This window comes from Uranotaenia lowii, chromosome 2 (genome assembly GCF_029784155.1).
Source record: "Uranotaenia lowii strain MFRU-FL chromosome 2, ASM2978415v1, whole genome shotgun sequence".
NCBI lineage: Eukaryota > Metazoa > Arthropoda > Insecta > Diptera > Culicidae > Uranotaenia > Uranotaenia lowii.
The window spans coordinates 119,594,510-119,607,580 of NC_073692.1; positions in this window are offsets into that span (position 1 = coordinate 119,594,510).

Genomic DNA, 13,071 nt, shown 5'->3' on the forward strand with positions numbered 1-13,071 from the left:
TTAATTAAAAACAAATCTATGATTTTCTGAAGAATTTGTAAGTAAGGTTTACATAAGTTAATTTAAACTTTAATGTTTGTATGATAAAATTGGGTATCTTTTACTGAAAAATCATCATCCTTTTATGTTTCTTTTGTAGAACGAAGCCTGCTCATGGTTTTTGTATTTATTATTAATTTAAAGAAAATACATTTTTTTGCCTAATAAGATACGAAGTAACGGTATCCAACAAAGTTGTTAAGTAGAAAACAACCTCTAGAGAATTTATAAATTGGCACAAAAACTATGATCAGGCTCGGTTCCACAGAAGAAACAAAAATGATGTTGATTTTTCAACACAGAGTATCCAATTTTTCATCAAACATAAAAGTTTAATATATATTGATTTGCCGTATTGCCGTAAATAAAACAATAAAAGTTTAAATTTAGTTGTGTAAACGTTGCTTGAAAATTCTGAAAAAAGAAACTAGGATGAGCTTTGAACATAAAAAAAGCTTTCAAGACCCAGGGTTTAAGAAATTCAAAAATCACCCCAAATTGACTCAGTCTACTGTGCAATCCAACTTTAATGCACTGCATAAAATCCTTTTTTGGCTCTGACTCTTATGTACATTGTACATTCTTCGATTTATCTACAAATTTAGATTTTTTTAAATCTAGAATAAATTCCACACAGTTCATTCGAAGACCGTAAGATGATATATGTTGTGACAAAGAAGTTATTTAGTAAGGGTAGAAGAGAATGAATTTTATCAGAATTATAAATTATACTCAATGGCAATTTTGTAGGTATCTTACTATAAAATAACCTGTTTGAGATAACACCAGATCTCGACGTTCTAGGCATTTCTAAAACATTTGGGATCTAAATTTAAATTTTGATTTCCAATCCAATTTAATCAAGTTCGATTATACTTTTGCTCATTGTTCAACCCAGAAGTTTAATTTAATCCACGCTGGAACACTTCATTATCCAAAAGTTTTCAAATCACCAATCAATTATCATTCAAGTATTTTCAAATGAATTCTAGATCGTTAACAAATTACGGGATAAGATGAGAACCTTGTTGAGCACCGGATGCGACAATCATAACTGATGTCAGATATCCTTTAAACCGTACCTTTTGAGTTCTACCAGTAAGTATGAGTCAATCCACTGCAAAAGTCTAAACCTTCTTGACCAGGATCTTTCGATCCACCTAAGGCATTCAGAGAAATAACTTTTTCTAGGCCCGTTCAAATATAACATTCGTATATTTTTGCCGCCGGCCGTGGCCTAGCGGATAGCGATCAAGTCTTCCAAGCCAGAGGCCAAGAGGTCGAATCTCGGTCGAATATACAGTGAATCCCCGCTCTTGTCACGCGTCGATTATGTCTGCCCCCGATTTTATCTACTCCCGATTTTGTCACCTTTTTTGATCCGATTTTGTCACCATATTTGATTGAATGTGAAAATACATTAGATTCATACCTAATCCTTTTGGGTTAATTATTATTCAATACCCATCGCGATAATTGACATTATTCTACGTAAAGGAATACTATACATAATGAAATTAATGAAATTAATAGTGATAGTGAAGATGACTTATGAATGACACAAAAAAAAAGATGTCCGATTTTTTACAAGTGTTTTTATTCACTTTTGAGCCATAATAAAGTTGGTAAATACAAACAAAATTATAAATACAACGATACAGCAAAACATGGATATGATAAAAGTTGTTTTTTTTTTAGTATAAACTAAGCTTTCTTCGAAACAATTTCCCCTTATACACAGCAAGAGGATGACATCATCAATCGAGGGATCTGAAGTATAAGCCCAATCAACTATTTTGTCAAACATCCTTACATCTTAAAAATCATTTATAATTTTTGGAGAATCACACAAATCATTTTGGGGTCGTTGTAGCTGATTCTGCATCTAAGGTTACTTTTGAAAGGTTTAATGGCTCCAATGCTTCGAAGTCCTCGTCCATATCTGACTGATCATCTAAAGTCATACTCAAAATTTCTTCATCTTTAAACGCTTTGCTATTTATCATTCTCTCTGTCATTTGGCAAAATTGTATCATCGTTGCTTTTTTCATCAAACTAATGAACCAAAGGTACTTCGTCTATGTGAACAAGTTTTTCGTCGGAAATTCCTTCAATTTTTTTCACGATCTTTGAATTACTATATGTTGTACTTCATCTCAAGCATCGTGCATCCAAAAACATGCATCCTTCATCAAAACGTTCTTCAAGCTATGACCTGTATCGGTTTCACAAGCCATGGTATGCAGTAAAAGTTTTTGACGATTTTTTAGTAAACAGTTCTGTATAACGTTCTGATCGTATTTGTGTGTGTTCGTTTATAAAATTTTCTAACCAAAAACCTCAAAAGCAACAGTTGTTGAACCCTCTCTCCCTCTAAACGCGTCAAGTAATATGGTCCTTTACTGAGAAAAATGTTAACATTTTGTTACGGATCAGTTAGTTATGAAAAAAAAACTGGTACCTCATCTCTATCATTATCGTTATGCGTAGTTTCAAATGCCAAAATCAGCCTAGAATCGATAAATCTCGCGTGAGCTTTCATTACGTCGTATGAAACATCTTAAGAATTCACAGAAAAGTGCTGCAAAAGTTTTGATAACTGTAAAATTTGTATTTCACATATAGAATATGTTGTCCAGGCTACAAATATTCTAAATGGAAAGAAATTGCGAATAGTTTATGTCAGTTTTTGTATTTTTTTCGCAATAAAACGGTTAGTTTACATTTTGTTTCATACGACGTAATGGAAGCTCACGCGAGATTTATCGATTCTAGGCTCTAGCTTCGAAATAAATGCAGGTTGCAAGTGTAATTTGTTCTGAATGCGTTCTTAATTTTTACAAAACCGAGCATGATTTCTGCTTAAATTTAAATTAAAAAAGCAATAAATACATTTTTTTTATAAAAATTCTACAATATACATGATTTGATCGAGTTTCTTGTTTGTGCTACTTTGTAAAGCAAAATAAAAATTGTAGTTAAGTGTAGTGAGAAAATCTCAAGTGAAATGTTCTTAAGCTTGCCAAAATTATCCTTTCAGAAGAAGGCACAATTTTCCCGTTTGTATGGATAACATGCTGCTTACCTTTTTTATGACAGCTAAATAATGGAAAAAAATAAGAGAACACAATGCGAGTGTTTTGCTGACTCCGATTAAAAAAAGAAGAATCAAGAAGTAAGAAAGAAGTAAGTAGTTAACTTCAGTGAAGTCAAACAAACTTAAAATCATTTATGCTATTTAACGTTTTAAACAGAGTTATTTGATTTAGTAAAAAAAAACTTTTAAATCAGATTTATCTTCTACCGATGAATTCAATTTTTATTCGGAATATACATCAAAATCCAACAAAGGAAAGCACTTGAATGGTGTTAAAACCAATTATACCGAACACATTTTCAAGGAAGTTAATGGATCAAATCGCAGAAATTTAAGTTGTATGAAATAATAAAGCAAAGAAAGAGTATTGTTGATACCTATGTTTAAATAACTGATTTCTTAAGATTTTGGCTTATTGTAGAACACACTCTTAAATTTTTCGACTTCGGAAGAATTTAATTTTTGTTGCTATGTGTTATATGAATCACAATTATTATTATTTGAAATGCCGCAAAAATTTTGAACCAGCATTTCTAAACAAATAACTTTTGATTATCACTTTCTCTACCCTGCCGTTTGTCACCTTAAAGAAAAATTGAATGGAATTTTACGCGAAAAATGTAAATATGCTTTCAATTAATGGCTTTCGTCTCTCACTTTTAATTTTCCGATGTGAAGATAGATGTTAAAACGATACAGTGACTAATTGAATGAAGAACTTGGCATCATTCACAAATATTACTCACGTCTCCGACAGCGCGTCGTGATTTAATACGTAAAATAGCCCGGTAAGAGATACCAAAACACAACAAGACGCCGACCGCGACGCCAGACGACATTCTGCCATCGCGCCGCACCGCCTTTCCATACCTAGTAGGTTTTCTTATTTTCACGCGCAGAGAGATGACGCAAATGAGCTCATCTAATCTAACGTGACAATTTTTTCGGCATTTCGCATATACTTATAACTTATAAGCCAGTGGTGTGAGGCAGTCCGGAAAAATAACATTATGTGTAGTAAACCGAATAAACAGAAATTGCTTAAAAAAATTGAAATATGTAATCCAGATTTTCATTTTTTCACTTGATTTTATCACCAATGAACTTGTACATGAAATACTTAAAAAACCTTTTAAAATTTGGTGTATGTATAAAAACGTTATGAAGCGGAAATATACCGGTTTGAAACTGATATGAGCAAATTTGTGGCTTATTGCAGTTAAAATTAGTCATCCTCAGAGTGCACAACTCTTTTTTGTCTTTGCTGGTATAATCTCTAGATCTTCAAAAGACTTGTTTGAAATATTTGTATGTTTTTTTAAACCGAAATTTTCGTGAATTTACTCCCTAATGTATGACTCATAAGCAAAATGCGAAAAAAAGAAGTCCTTTTTGGGTTGTTTTGACGGTTTTCGGGAATTTTTTGTGAGTGTACTAGCTCTAACCTCCATCTGTCAATTGACATAAACATTGCTGTAGTACAAAGCTGTTTGCATCTCGCCGAAAAATCTCCCAAGCAAATTGCTGCGGCTGTAGCATTCTATCTAGCTACTGTTTATCGCATTAAACGTTCTCTCCTAGATAGACCATGTACACCATGCAATTTCTGTCTAAGTTGAAGAAGAATCAGATGATCGTCGTGTTCTCAGACGAGATTTTTTTTTTGATTGATCCGGTGTCCAAATCACGTTCGAATTCCTGGTTTTTACCTTTGAAGGCTACCAAGCATCCCACCAGAGTTCTAGTATTTGGAGCGGTTGCTTCGAATAGATTGAGGATGCCTCATGCTTTCATCAAAGCTGGTTAAAGTTAATTCTGAAGTCTACATGGACATTTTGAAGAATCATATGCTTCCGTGTATTCGGGCAAACTTCGATGAACCCGAGAATATTGTTTTTCAACAAGATGGAGCCCATGCCACCTCGAAACGGACCCCAACCTGACTGCAGTAAAACTTGAAGTTTTGGCCTAAGGATCTTTAGCCATCGAACAGTCCGGATTTGAACCCCCTCGACTTTTTAATTTGGGCGTATGTTCATGCAAAGCCCTGTGAATCCTCTCACCCAAGTGTCGATTCTTCGAAGACTTCCGTCTCTGAAGTGTGGGCTTCAATATCAATGGCTGTTATTTCGAAGGTATCGACTGGAGAGAGTTGTTGAGAACGAAAGTGGACACATCTAGTGATTGTATCTTAACATGTTAATCTATATGCCTGAATGTGTAAAATGGTTTCAAAATCATGTTTACATCCAAATAACCGTTTTTGAACCTTGATGACAGATTTTCGCATTTTTTATGGGTCATACTGTAAATTTGACCAAATGAGTTCAAAACTGGGAACTGGCTCGTAGTATTCCTTTAAACCAGGGGTTTTCAGATCATTTGCTCGGCGGAGCACTTTTAAAAACCAAAAATTTTGGCGGAGCACCTACATTTTTGAAAGAATGAAAAACCCGAGTTTTGATAACTTGATAGTATTTATCGTTTTAATAAGGTGTGTCTTGTCTTCGTAGTCAATAAAATCAGTAATGAATGACTACTCTTTGAATAGTCTTGTTTTTATTAACAAAATATGTGTCATCAAAAATTAATGATTTCAATAGAACAAATACGCTTTCTTAGATTTTTCAAGCTGTAACAAGTTTGGTTAAATTTGTGTCAGTTGTAGCCTGACTTCTGGTACCGTGTTAAGTCGGGATCGGTTTTTTGTCTTCGTTGCGATTTATGTTGAAAATCCAGACTCACATAGATAAGTTGTGAAAACGGCAGAAGAATAAGTTTTGCTTTATCGGACAAAATTTAAAATTTATTTTTCAGTTGACACCATCAATACCTCCAACGATTTTTTGGATACGAATCTTTCCTGAAGCTTTTAATCCGATGTCATATCTATCGAGCATTCATATTCTTGCGATGTTAATGATTCTATGGTTTCTTTGACAAGAAAATAGGCTGTTCCACGCATTTAAAGTTTTTGGTCTTCTCATTATTTTATGATATTATTCGGTGAATTTCGCTGGAACTGTTTAACAAATTCTGCGGCAACACATTGTAATTGTAATTGTTAATGATTTCACTAGACTCGTGGGCCTGTTAGTTGAAGTTTACACCAAGGATACAAAAATTAATTTATCAACGAAAAGTGTTGTGATTTTCATAATTCTTGGAAATTTTTGGATGATAACTTATTTCTGATTGAATGCTTCTGAAACTCGGAAAGCTGTCCAGACTTATTGAGCGATTCTGCCCAAAATTTGATTTTTCTCTTGATATTCATGATTTTGCCGTTTTAATCGAAGATGGTTATTCGTTTACCTTGAATTGAAAGACTGGAGTCATTCTTAATTCAAACAGTCATCACAACGTTTTTCTACGAGATAACCATCGATCTTCGGTAGGCTAACCATCTCTTCGCACAACGCCTTGAATAACCTTGAATTTTTCGGTCGAGCCTTAATAAAGTTGATTATTTTTGTGCTTTCGTCCAAAATTTGCTTCAAAGATACTGATAGTTTCTTATAGCGAGTGCATGTCGATGAAGGACTACTACCGCAACTTTTGGTCTTTACTTTGATCCTGGCAACGACTCCAGCAGTATTTTCAACTATAGCTTTCGCACCGTCCATACAATGGAATTTCCCCATGGAATATTGTTGTCCATAACATAATCATCAATTATTTAGCTTGAAAATTTCGGCCCCCGACGTGGAAGTTGGCAACGGTTTTCAAAAGAACAAATCTTTTTCGAAACATTCAGAACCTTGATAGCGAACAAATATCATCAGAATTGCTAGTCCTGCTACATCTGTGGATTCAACAAGCTGAACATTTTGAAGTTCTCAATCGCTTTCAACATCTTCAGCCATGTCACAAATTCGCCGAGAAACCGTGTTGTAAGACATGGGAGTCGAATTTACCAATTCCACTGTTTTACTATCAACCATGATACGGACGACTTCTAGAATACAAAGTTTGGTTAAGTTTACACATAACACACGACGTATTACAGGACACGACACATAACGTTCTTACTTAACGAAAAAAGGCTATAAAGTTACCTTTTTGTCGACCGGTTTCGGGCTCGATGTTGCCCATCTACAGGACGATGTCCGACTGATTACACAAAGGATAATTACAGCTCCAGTTTCATACTTGATGTAGTATTCGTCGAACGCAATTGGCATTATGCGGATTTTTGTTTGATCAGGTTGAAGAGAGGTGAAATGATCGGCGGCTCGTCTTCGTTCATCAACGGTTTTTCGGCGGTGCTGATGAACATCGACTCCCAAGCATTCAGGTGTGATGTTTTCCGTACAAACTTCCTAAATTTGACCTTTTTCCAATCGACGGAATGGTCAAACTCTGCTGTGTGGGCGGTAACACTCGATTCATTAATCCTCCCATTCTCAACGGCATTTTTGTGTTCTTTGAGACGGACTTTGAATTTACGGCGGGTTTGACCAATATAAATAGCCGGGCAGCTGCTGCATGGAATTTCGTAGATTCCGGATCTATCCTCCTCAGGAATCTTGTCTTTAGGCGAGACTAGACGATCCTTGAGTTTGGTTAAGTTTTCAGCAATAGTATGCGCTTCTCCAGCTTTTCCAATCGGTAGCTCGCCAAGAACAGCCTTTTGCACAATCAGTCCTGCAACACAACGTTGTCCGATCAAAGCAGTGCACTTTGACAATCCACCATTCTTTGCCAACGTCCCTGCAGGGATTCAGCCGCCAGTAAAAACAAAGTATAACAAATTTATTCGTTCGTACTATATACTCTGTGTTTTTTTGTCTCACGTTACGATAAAAAAGAAACGGTAAAAAAATATCAGAGTTTTTCAAAGTTGGTTTATGATTTTCGTTGCGTACGTCGCGGAGCACTTTCAAAAGCTTCGCGGAGCACCAAGTGCTCCGCGGAGCACGATCTGAAAACCCCTGCTTTAAACTTTCAAAGCCCAATGCTCTTGAACTATTGGCCCCAAATTAGTCGGATATAGTAAACTTCATTAGAAAAAAAAACAGCTTAATTTAAAAAAGACACACCCTAATATTTCCGCTTACCGAAAGTGATCTGCTGAGGAAAGCACTTACTACAGTCAAGTGTTGGTGATAACGTGAACAAGAGAACGAACAACCTCCATAGGTAGTGTTGTTATTTATTCAAAATAAGAGAGTTGGTGCGAATTAATCACTGCACTCGCTGCGAGAAACATACGTGGGGCAGGCTTAATCACGATAATGGTTTGTAAATAAAACGTGGTCTCGCTCGCTGGCTGGCTAGCTGGCTAGTGTAGGTTCCTACTGACATTTCGATTGTTGTTGTGTTTTTTTTTTTTCGAGTCATAATTTTCGTTCCGTTATTAGAGCTAATGTATTTTCACACCTCAACAGTCTGGCTGTATTGAGGCGGCAGGAGAGATTCCTCTAAAACAAGTAACAACAGAATATTTAAACTAATACTAAAGAGTTAAACCGTCAAACAGCTGTCGGTATCTGCAGTATGCAAACAATTTCATCGATGTATAAAGAGCAGTATAATATCTGATTGTTTATTTTGATTATATGAAAGGTAAACAACTGCAAAATGGTAATTAAATAGTTTTACAATTATATTCCAGTTCATTTAATCTTCTTTTCAAACACTCGCGTAGGTCATTTTGCTATCCATTAAGTCCTCTGAATAATGTAAAATTAAAAACATGCATCCTTAATTTTTCTTTTGAACGTTGTATGCTGATTAGACTGGCCCATGACAAAAAAAAACCTTATATTAAACGCGGCACCCCGTAGGTTGGTGCATTTAGATGAAAAAATGACTTTCGGATAGTTTCAGATCATTTGGTAGAAATTTGTACTTTCACTCTTTGTGTTCCAAAACACGTTTCCAGTATGCAAGAAAGCTCAGAATTTCAGGAATTGTAGTTTAAACAATGACAAACAAGTTTGTAGAAGATTGAGACGCGATACGAGTTGGCTATGATGAGTTATCCGCAATTGAATGTGTGATTTTTTCTCATTTTATCGATATATCGTGAACGGTGTATAGTTGGATTATTAATACTAACTTGATCGCATTGTCACACAATGAGAATTACAGATAAAAAGTTTGAGCCTTCGGCAATGTTGTAGCTTATTTTATAAAAAAATATCTTTGCAAAAAGAAAGACAGGTTTGAAAATCTATAAATTGTTGCATTGTGCGACGACGCGATCAAGTTAGTGCGATTATAACCCCATACACCGTTCACGATATATCAATGAAATGAGAAAAATCACACATTCAATTGCGGATAACTCATCATAGTCAACTCGTATCGCATCACAATCTTCTACAAACTTGTTTTTCATTGTTTAAACTACAATTCCTGAAATTCTGAGCTGTCTAGCTTTCTGGAAACATATTTTAGAACACAAAGAGTGAAAGTATGCCGATTTTTCATACATTTTGCCGAAAATATCCATACAAATTTCAAGTCCTTTGCCCCAGTTCGTGCTTCTTCCAAATGACCTGAAACTTTCAGAAAGTTATTTTTTCACCTAAATGCACCAACCTAGGGGGTGCCGCGTTGAAAAAAATGTTGAAAAAAACATCCCATACAAATTTGGGCCAGTTTAATGCTGATATATATTGAATGCATAGTAGTTTCACTAAGTTCCTTTATGTGTGTGTTCGTTTTTTAGTATAAAAACTTTTTTTCGAAAAACGATACCTAATTTTTTTTCCATTAATTATCATTAGATCACCTTCATTTCCTTCTCAGAAAAAAACGTTTTAACATATGCCTACTTCCTCACTGAATAAGTACCACTTGTTCCTACCCAACAAAAAAAAATAAATTAGAAACTTCACAAATCATTTAAGTACAAGTACAAGTTCTGATGGATAAGATTTCGAAATGCCACGCTAAATTCTGCTTTAGGATATTGAACGTAAGCGTTTGGTTTTTCAATCGTAACTTAAATTTACAGTCCGCAATACATACCAAAAAATAATATGCGTATAATAGATAGTTTATTTGTGGAAATTTCATCAAAAACAGTCGGAGAACGGAGATGAGTTGCTACAGGACCAAAATGTACAATCGTCTTAGTAGAGAAATTTGGAATAACGAAAATGTACTCATATTAAGAATTATGTAAAAATGTTTCAAAAACTTACTTACAGCGGTTAATCTAAATACAATCAACTGTAAAATTGATCCTATTGATCGTATCGTTGTTTTCTTTATTTTTGAATTTGAAGACGCATTAGTATTACTGAAATAAAATCAAAATTTAAAAAAAAATCATCTTTTTAATGAAGTCAAGTTTTTTGCTATATCATTTGGGCTTAAAATTTGAATAAATTATCAAAATCAATAAACGATGTTTGCAAAATTGATCGTACAGTACAAGTTAAAAAAAAATAACATGAAAAATCAGTAAAAATAGAAAAAAATATAGCAAAACCTGTTGAATAAGCATCGAACAGGACCGCCTTTGGTATAAACGAGTTCATGTGAATGTTGCAACGCTTATTGATAGAGGATTTCAGATCCTTCAGATCAGTCACCGAGATAGACTTTTGAGGATTGAAGTTTTGAATATCAAATCATGTCGGTTCTCGGCTAAAGAGGTTTTATAGTAAATGATAGAAATTTTTTTTCAAATGATAAAATCAGTAATAAGAACATCCTGGATCACTGCCTATCGATCTTAAGCACAAAAACAACAACAGAACAACATGTTTGAACCGAATTTGGAGTTCAGTAAATCCACAAAACTAGGCATCATTGTTATCAATCTTCATAGAATCAAAAAAAATATTTAAAAAAAACATACAAACGAAAATTTAGAGCATAAACATTGTTTTATTTTCTATGTTCTACAAGCAAAATAAGGCATAATTAATTATTAAAACTTTATGATGAAGTTGGTCTTGAAATTATGAAGACAACAGAGAAATACTTCAATTTAGTTCAACTATCAAAAGGTTTAAGGAGCCCATAGAAGTTATTTCTCATCAAAATTAGAAGAAATTTTTAATTTATTTCAATACAGTTTCGAAAATTTCTAGAATAAAAATGTTCGTTGGGTGCAGAAAGATATTTGTAATTGATTGAGACTAAAATCATTGATTGACTTTCCAAATCTGTAGAAATAAAAATTATCTTTCAATAACAACTTTTTTCAAAAAAAAAAAAAATTCAATTAAGGTTTTGCACTATTTTTGCTGATTTTTTTCCAGTTTATTAAACTTTAATGAAAAATCAATAAGAAAAGTACCATGGGCCAACTCTTTTTATACTCTAGAATATTTGTTGTGAATATATAGTCAACCTTTTTTAACAAATTATGCGTTCCCGTGATATTTGGAATTTAAGGGTTTAATTCCAAAAGAGTAAATTCAGAACTATATATTCAATCAAAAGATATATATTTTTACAAAGACATAAATAACTTAAAAATTAAAATTGTCCTTTAAGGCGGGGGGTAGGGTCTAACACTTTCAAAAAATCGATTTTTTTATTTTTTTATTTTCTTATTGCAAAACATTTCAAGAATGTTGTGTCAAATTTTCAAGTCAATTGAAGCAAAACTGTAGAAATTATAGGCCTTTATCTCCTCCTATCTAATACTGCAAGAAAGCAAAAGCAGAAACTTCAAACGCGTTTTTCTCGAAAGCACATTTTTAAAGTCCGTGGACATCTTCATTTGAAAACTACTTATCTGATTATTTTCAAATTTGGAACATATTTTCTACATATAAAATACCAGACCCCAACGTTTTTCTTTTTTGTTTTTTTTACTTTGGGGAGACTTTACGGGCGAAAAATGGCGGATTTTTTCCTGAAAAATCGTAGTTTTTACTTCAAACAGCCACAAAAATTTCATAAAATTTTTTTTAAGTTAAATAAAAACGTTGGGGTCCAGAAAAACATCTATTAAAAATATTTTGCTCTGATTTTTTGACTTCAGATGATTCTGTGCTGAGATACAGTGTCCACCGCAAATCCGCGAACGTGCTCCGTCACCGGCTCATTTTTCAATATTTTTCTACGAAAAAAATACTAAATGTTCTTTCAACAATGCTTTGTATAATGCAAAAAATTTGAATACATTTGTTAAGACGCTCCGAATATTCCCAAACTGTGAAATGGGTTATTTTTCAAAAACCAAACCAGCTTACCTTTATTTTATTGTAGTCGCATATTTGATGCCCATCTTATGAAAACTTATTACACTGTCACGAATTCAGGAGCCAATAATCAAATTTTTACTTCAATTTACAACACCGTAACAGAATTCACATCGATTGCTGTAATGGTCAATCAAAAACTGCAGTCAATCTACATGTGTGGTAGCAGCAATATCCGTAGAAGCTTAAGGAATCATTGAACGCCCCGTCATGCATAATCTGTACAACACACTGATAGTGGTGTGGCATTCAAAATGTTACCATTCAAGGCTACTGACCCCTGCGAAACCAATCGGTCCGAGCTAGACACACTTTATTCAACCGATGAGAGTTGCCCTCCTGTTTCCAGTTCCAGCTTCGATCTGGAGGTCTGTAGGACAATATACTAGGCACCGTCAAGGCCTGAAACATCAGCTCTCAAGGGTAATCACTCAATTCTGGCGCGGTAGTTGCGACTCCTAGTTGAAACTTCTCGGTGTAATCAAAAAGTTATTATTCAGCAGCAGCGAATTCTCGGCAAAAAGGTTGCCCCTCCTTTCATCGCACTGCACAATACTGCTGGCTGGATTCTCAGCTCAGCTCATTCTCAGTGGCGACGGCTTTTCTTCGACGATATTCTCGTGCCGATTTTGTTTGTACGTGCCCCAGACGTTTTACACTATGGTATGAAACAGCGAAAAAAAAACAACATACATCCATGAACGACGACGTCGTCGTCACGGAGATTGCAATTGGCTTAAGCCGAGTAGTGATATTTTT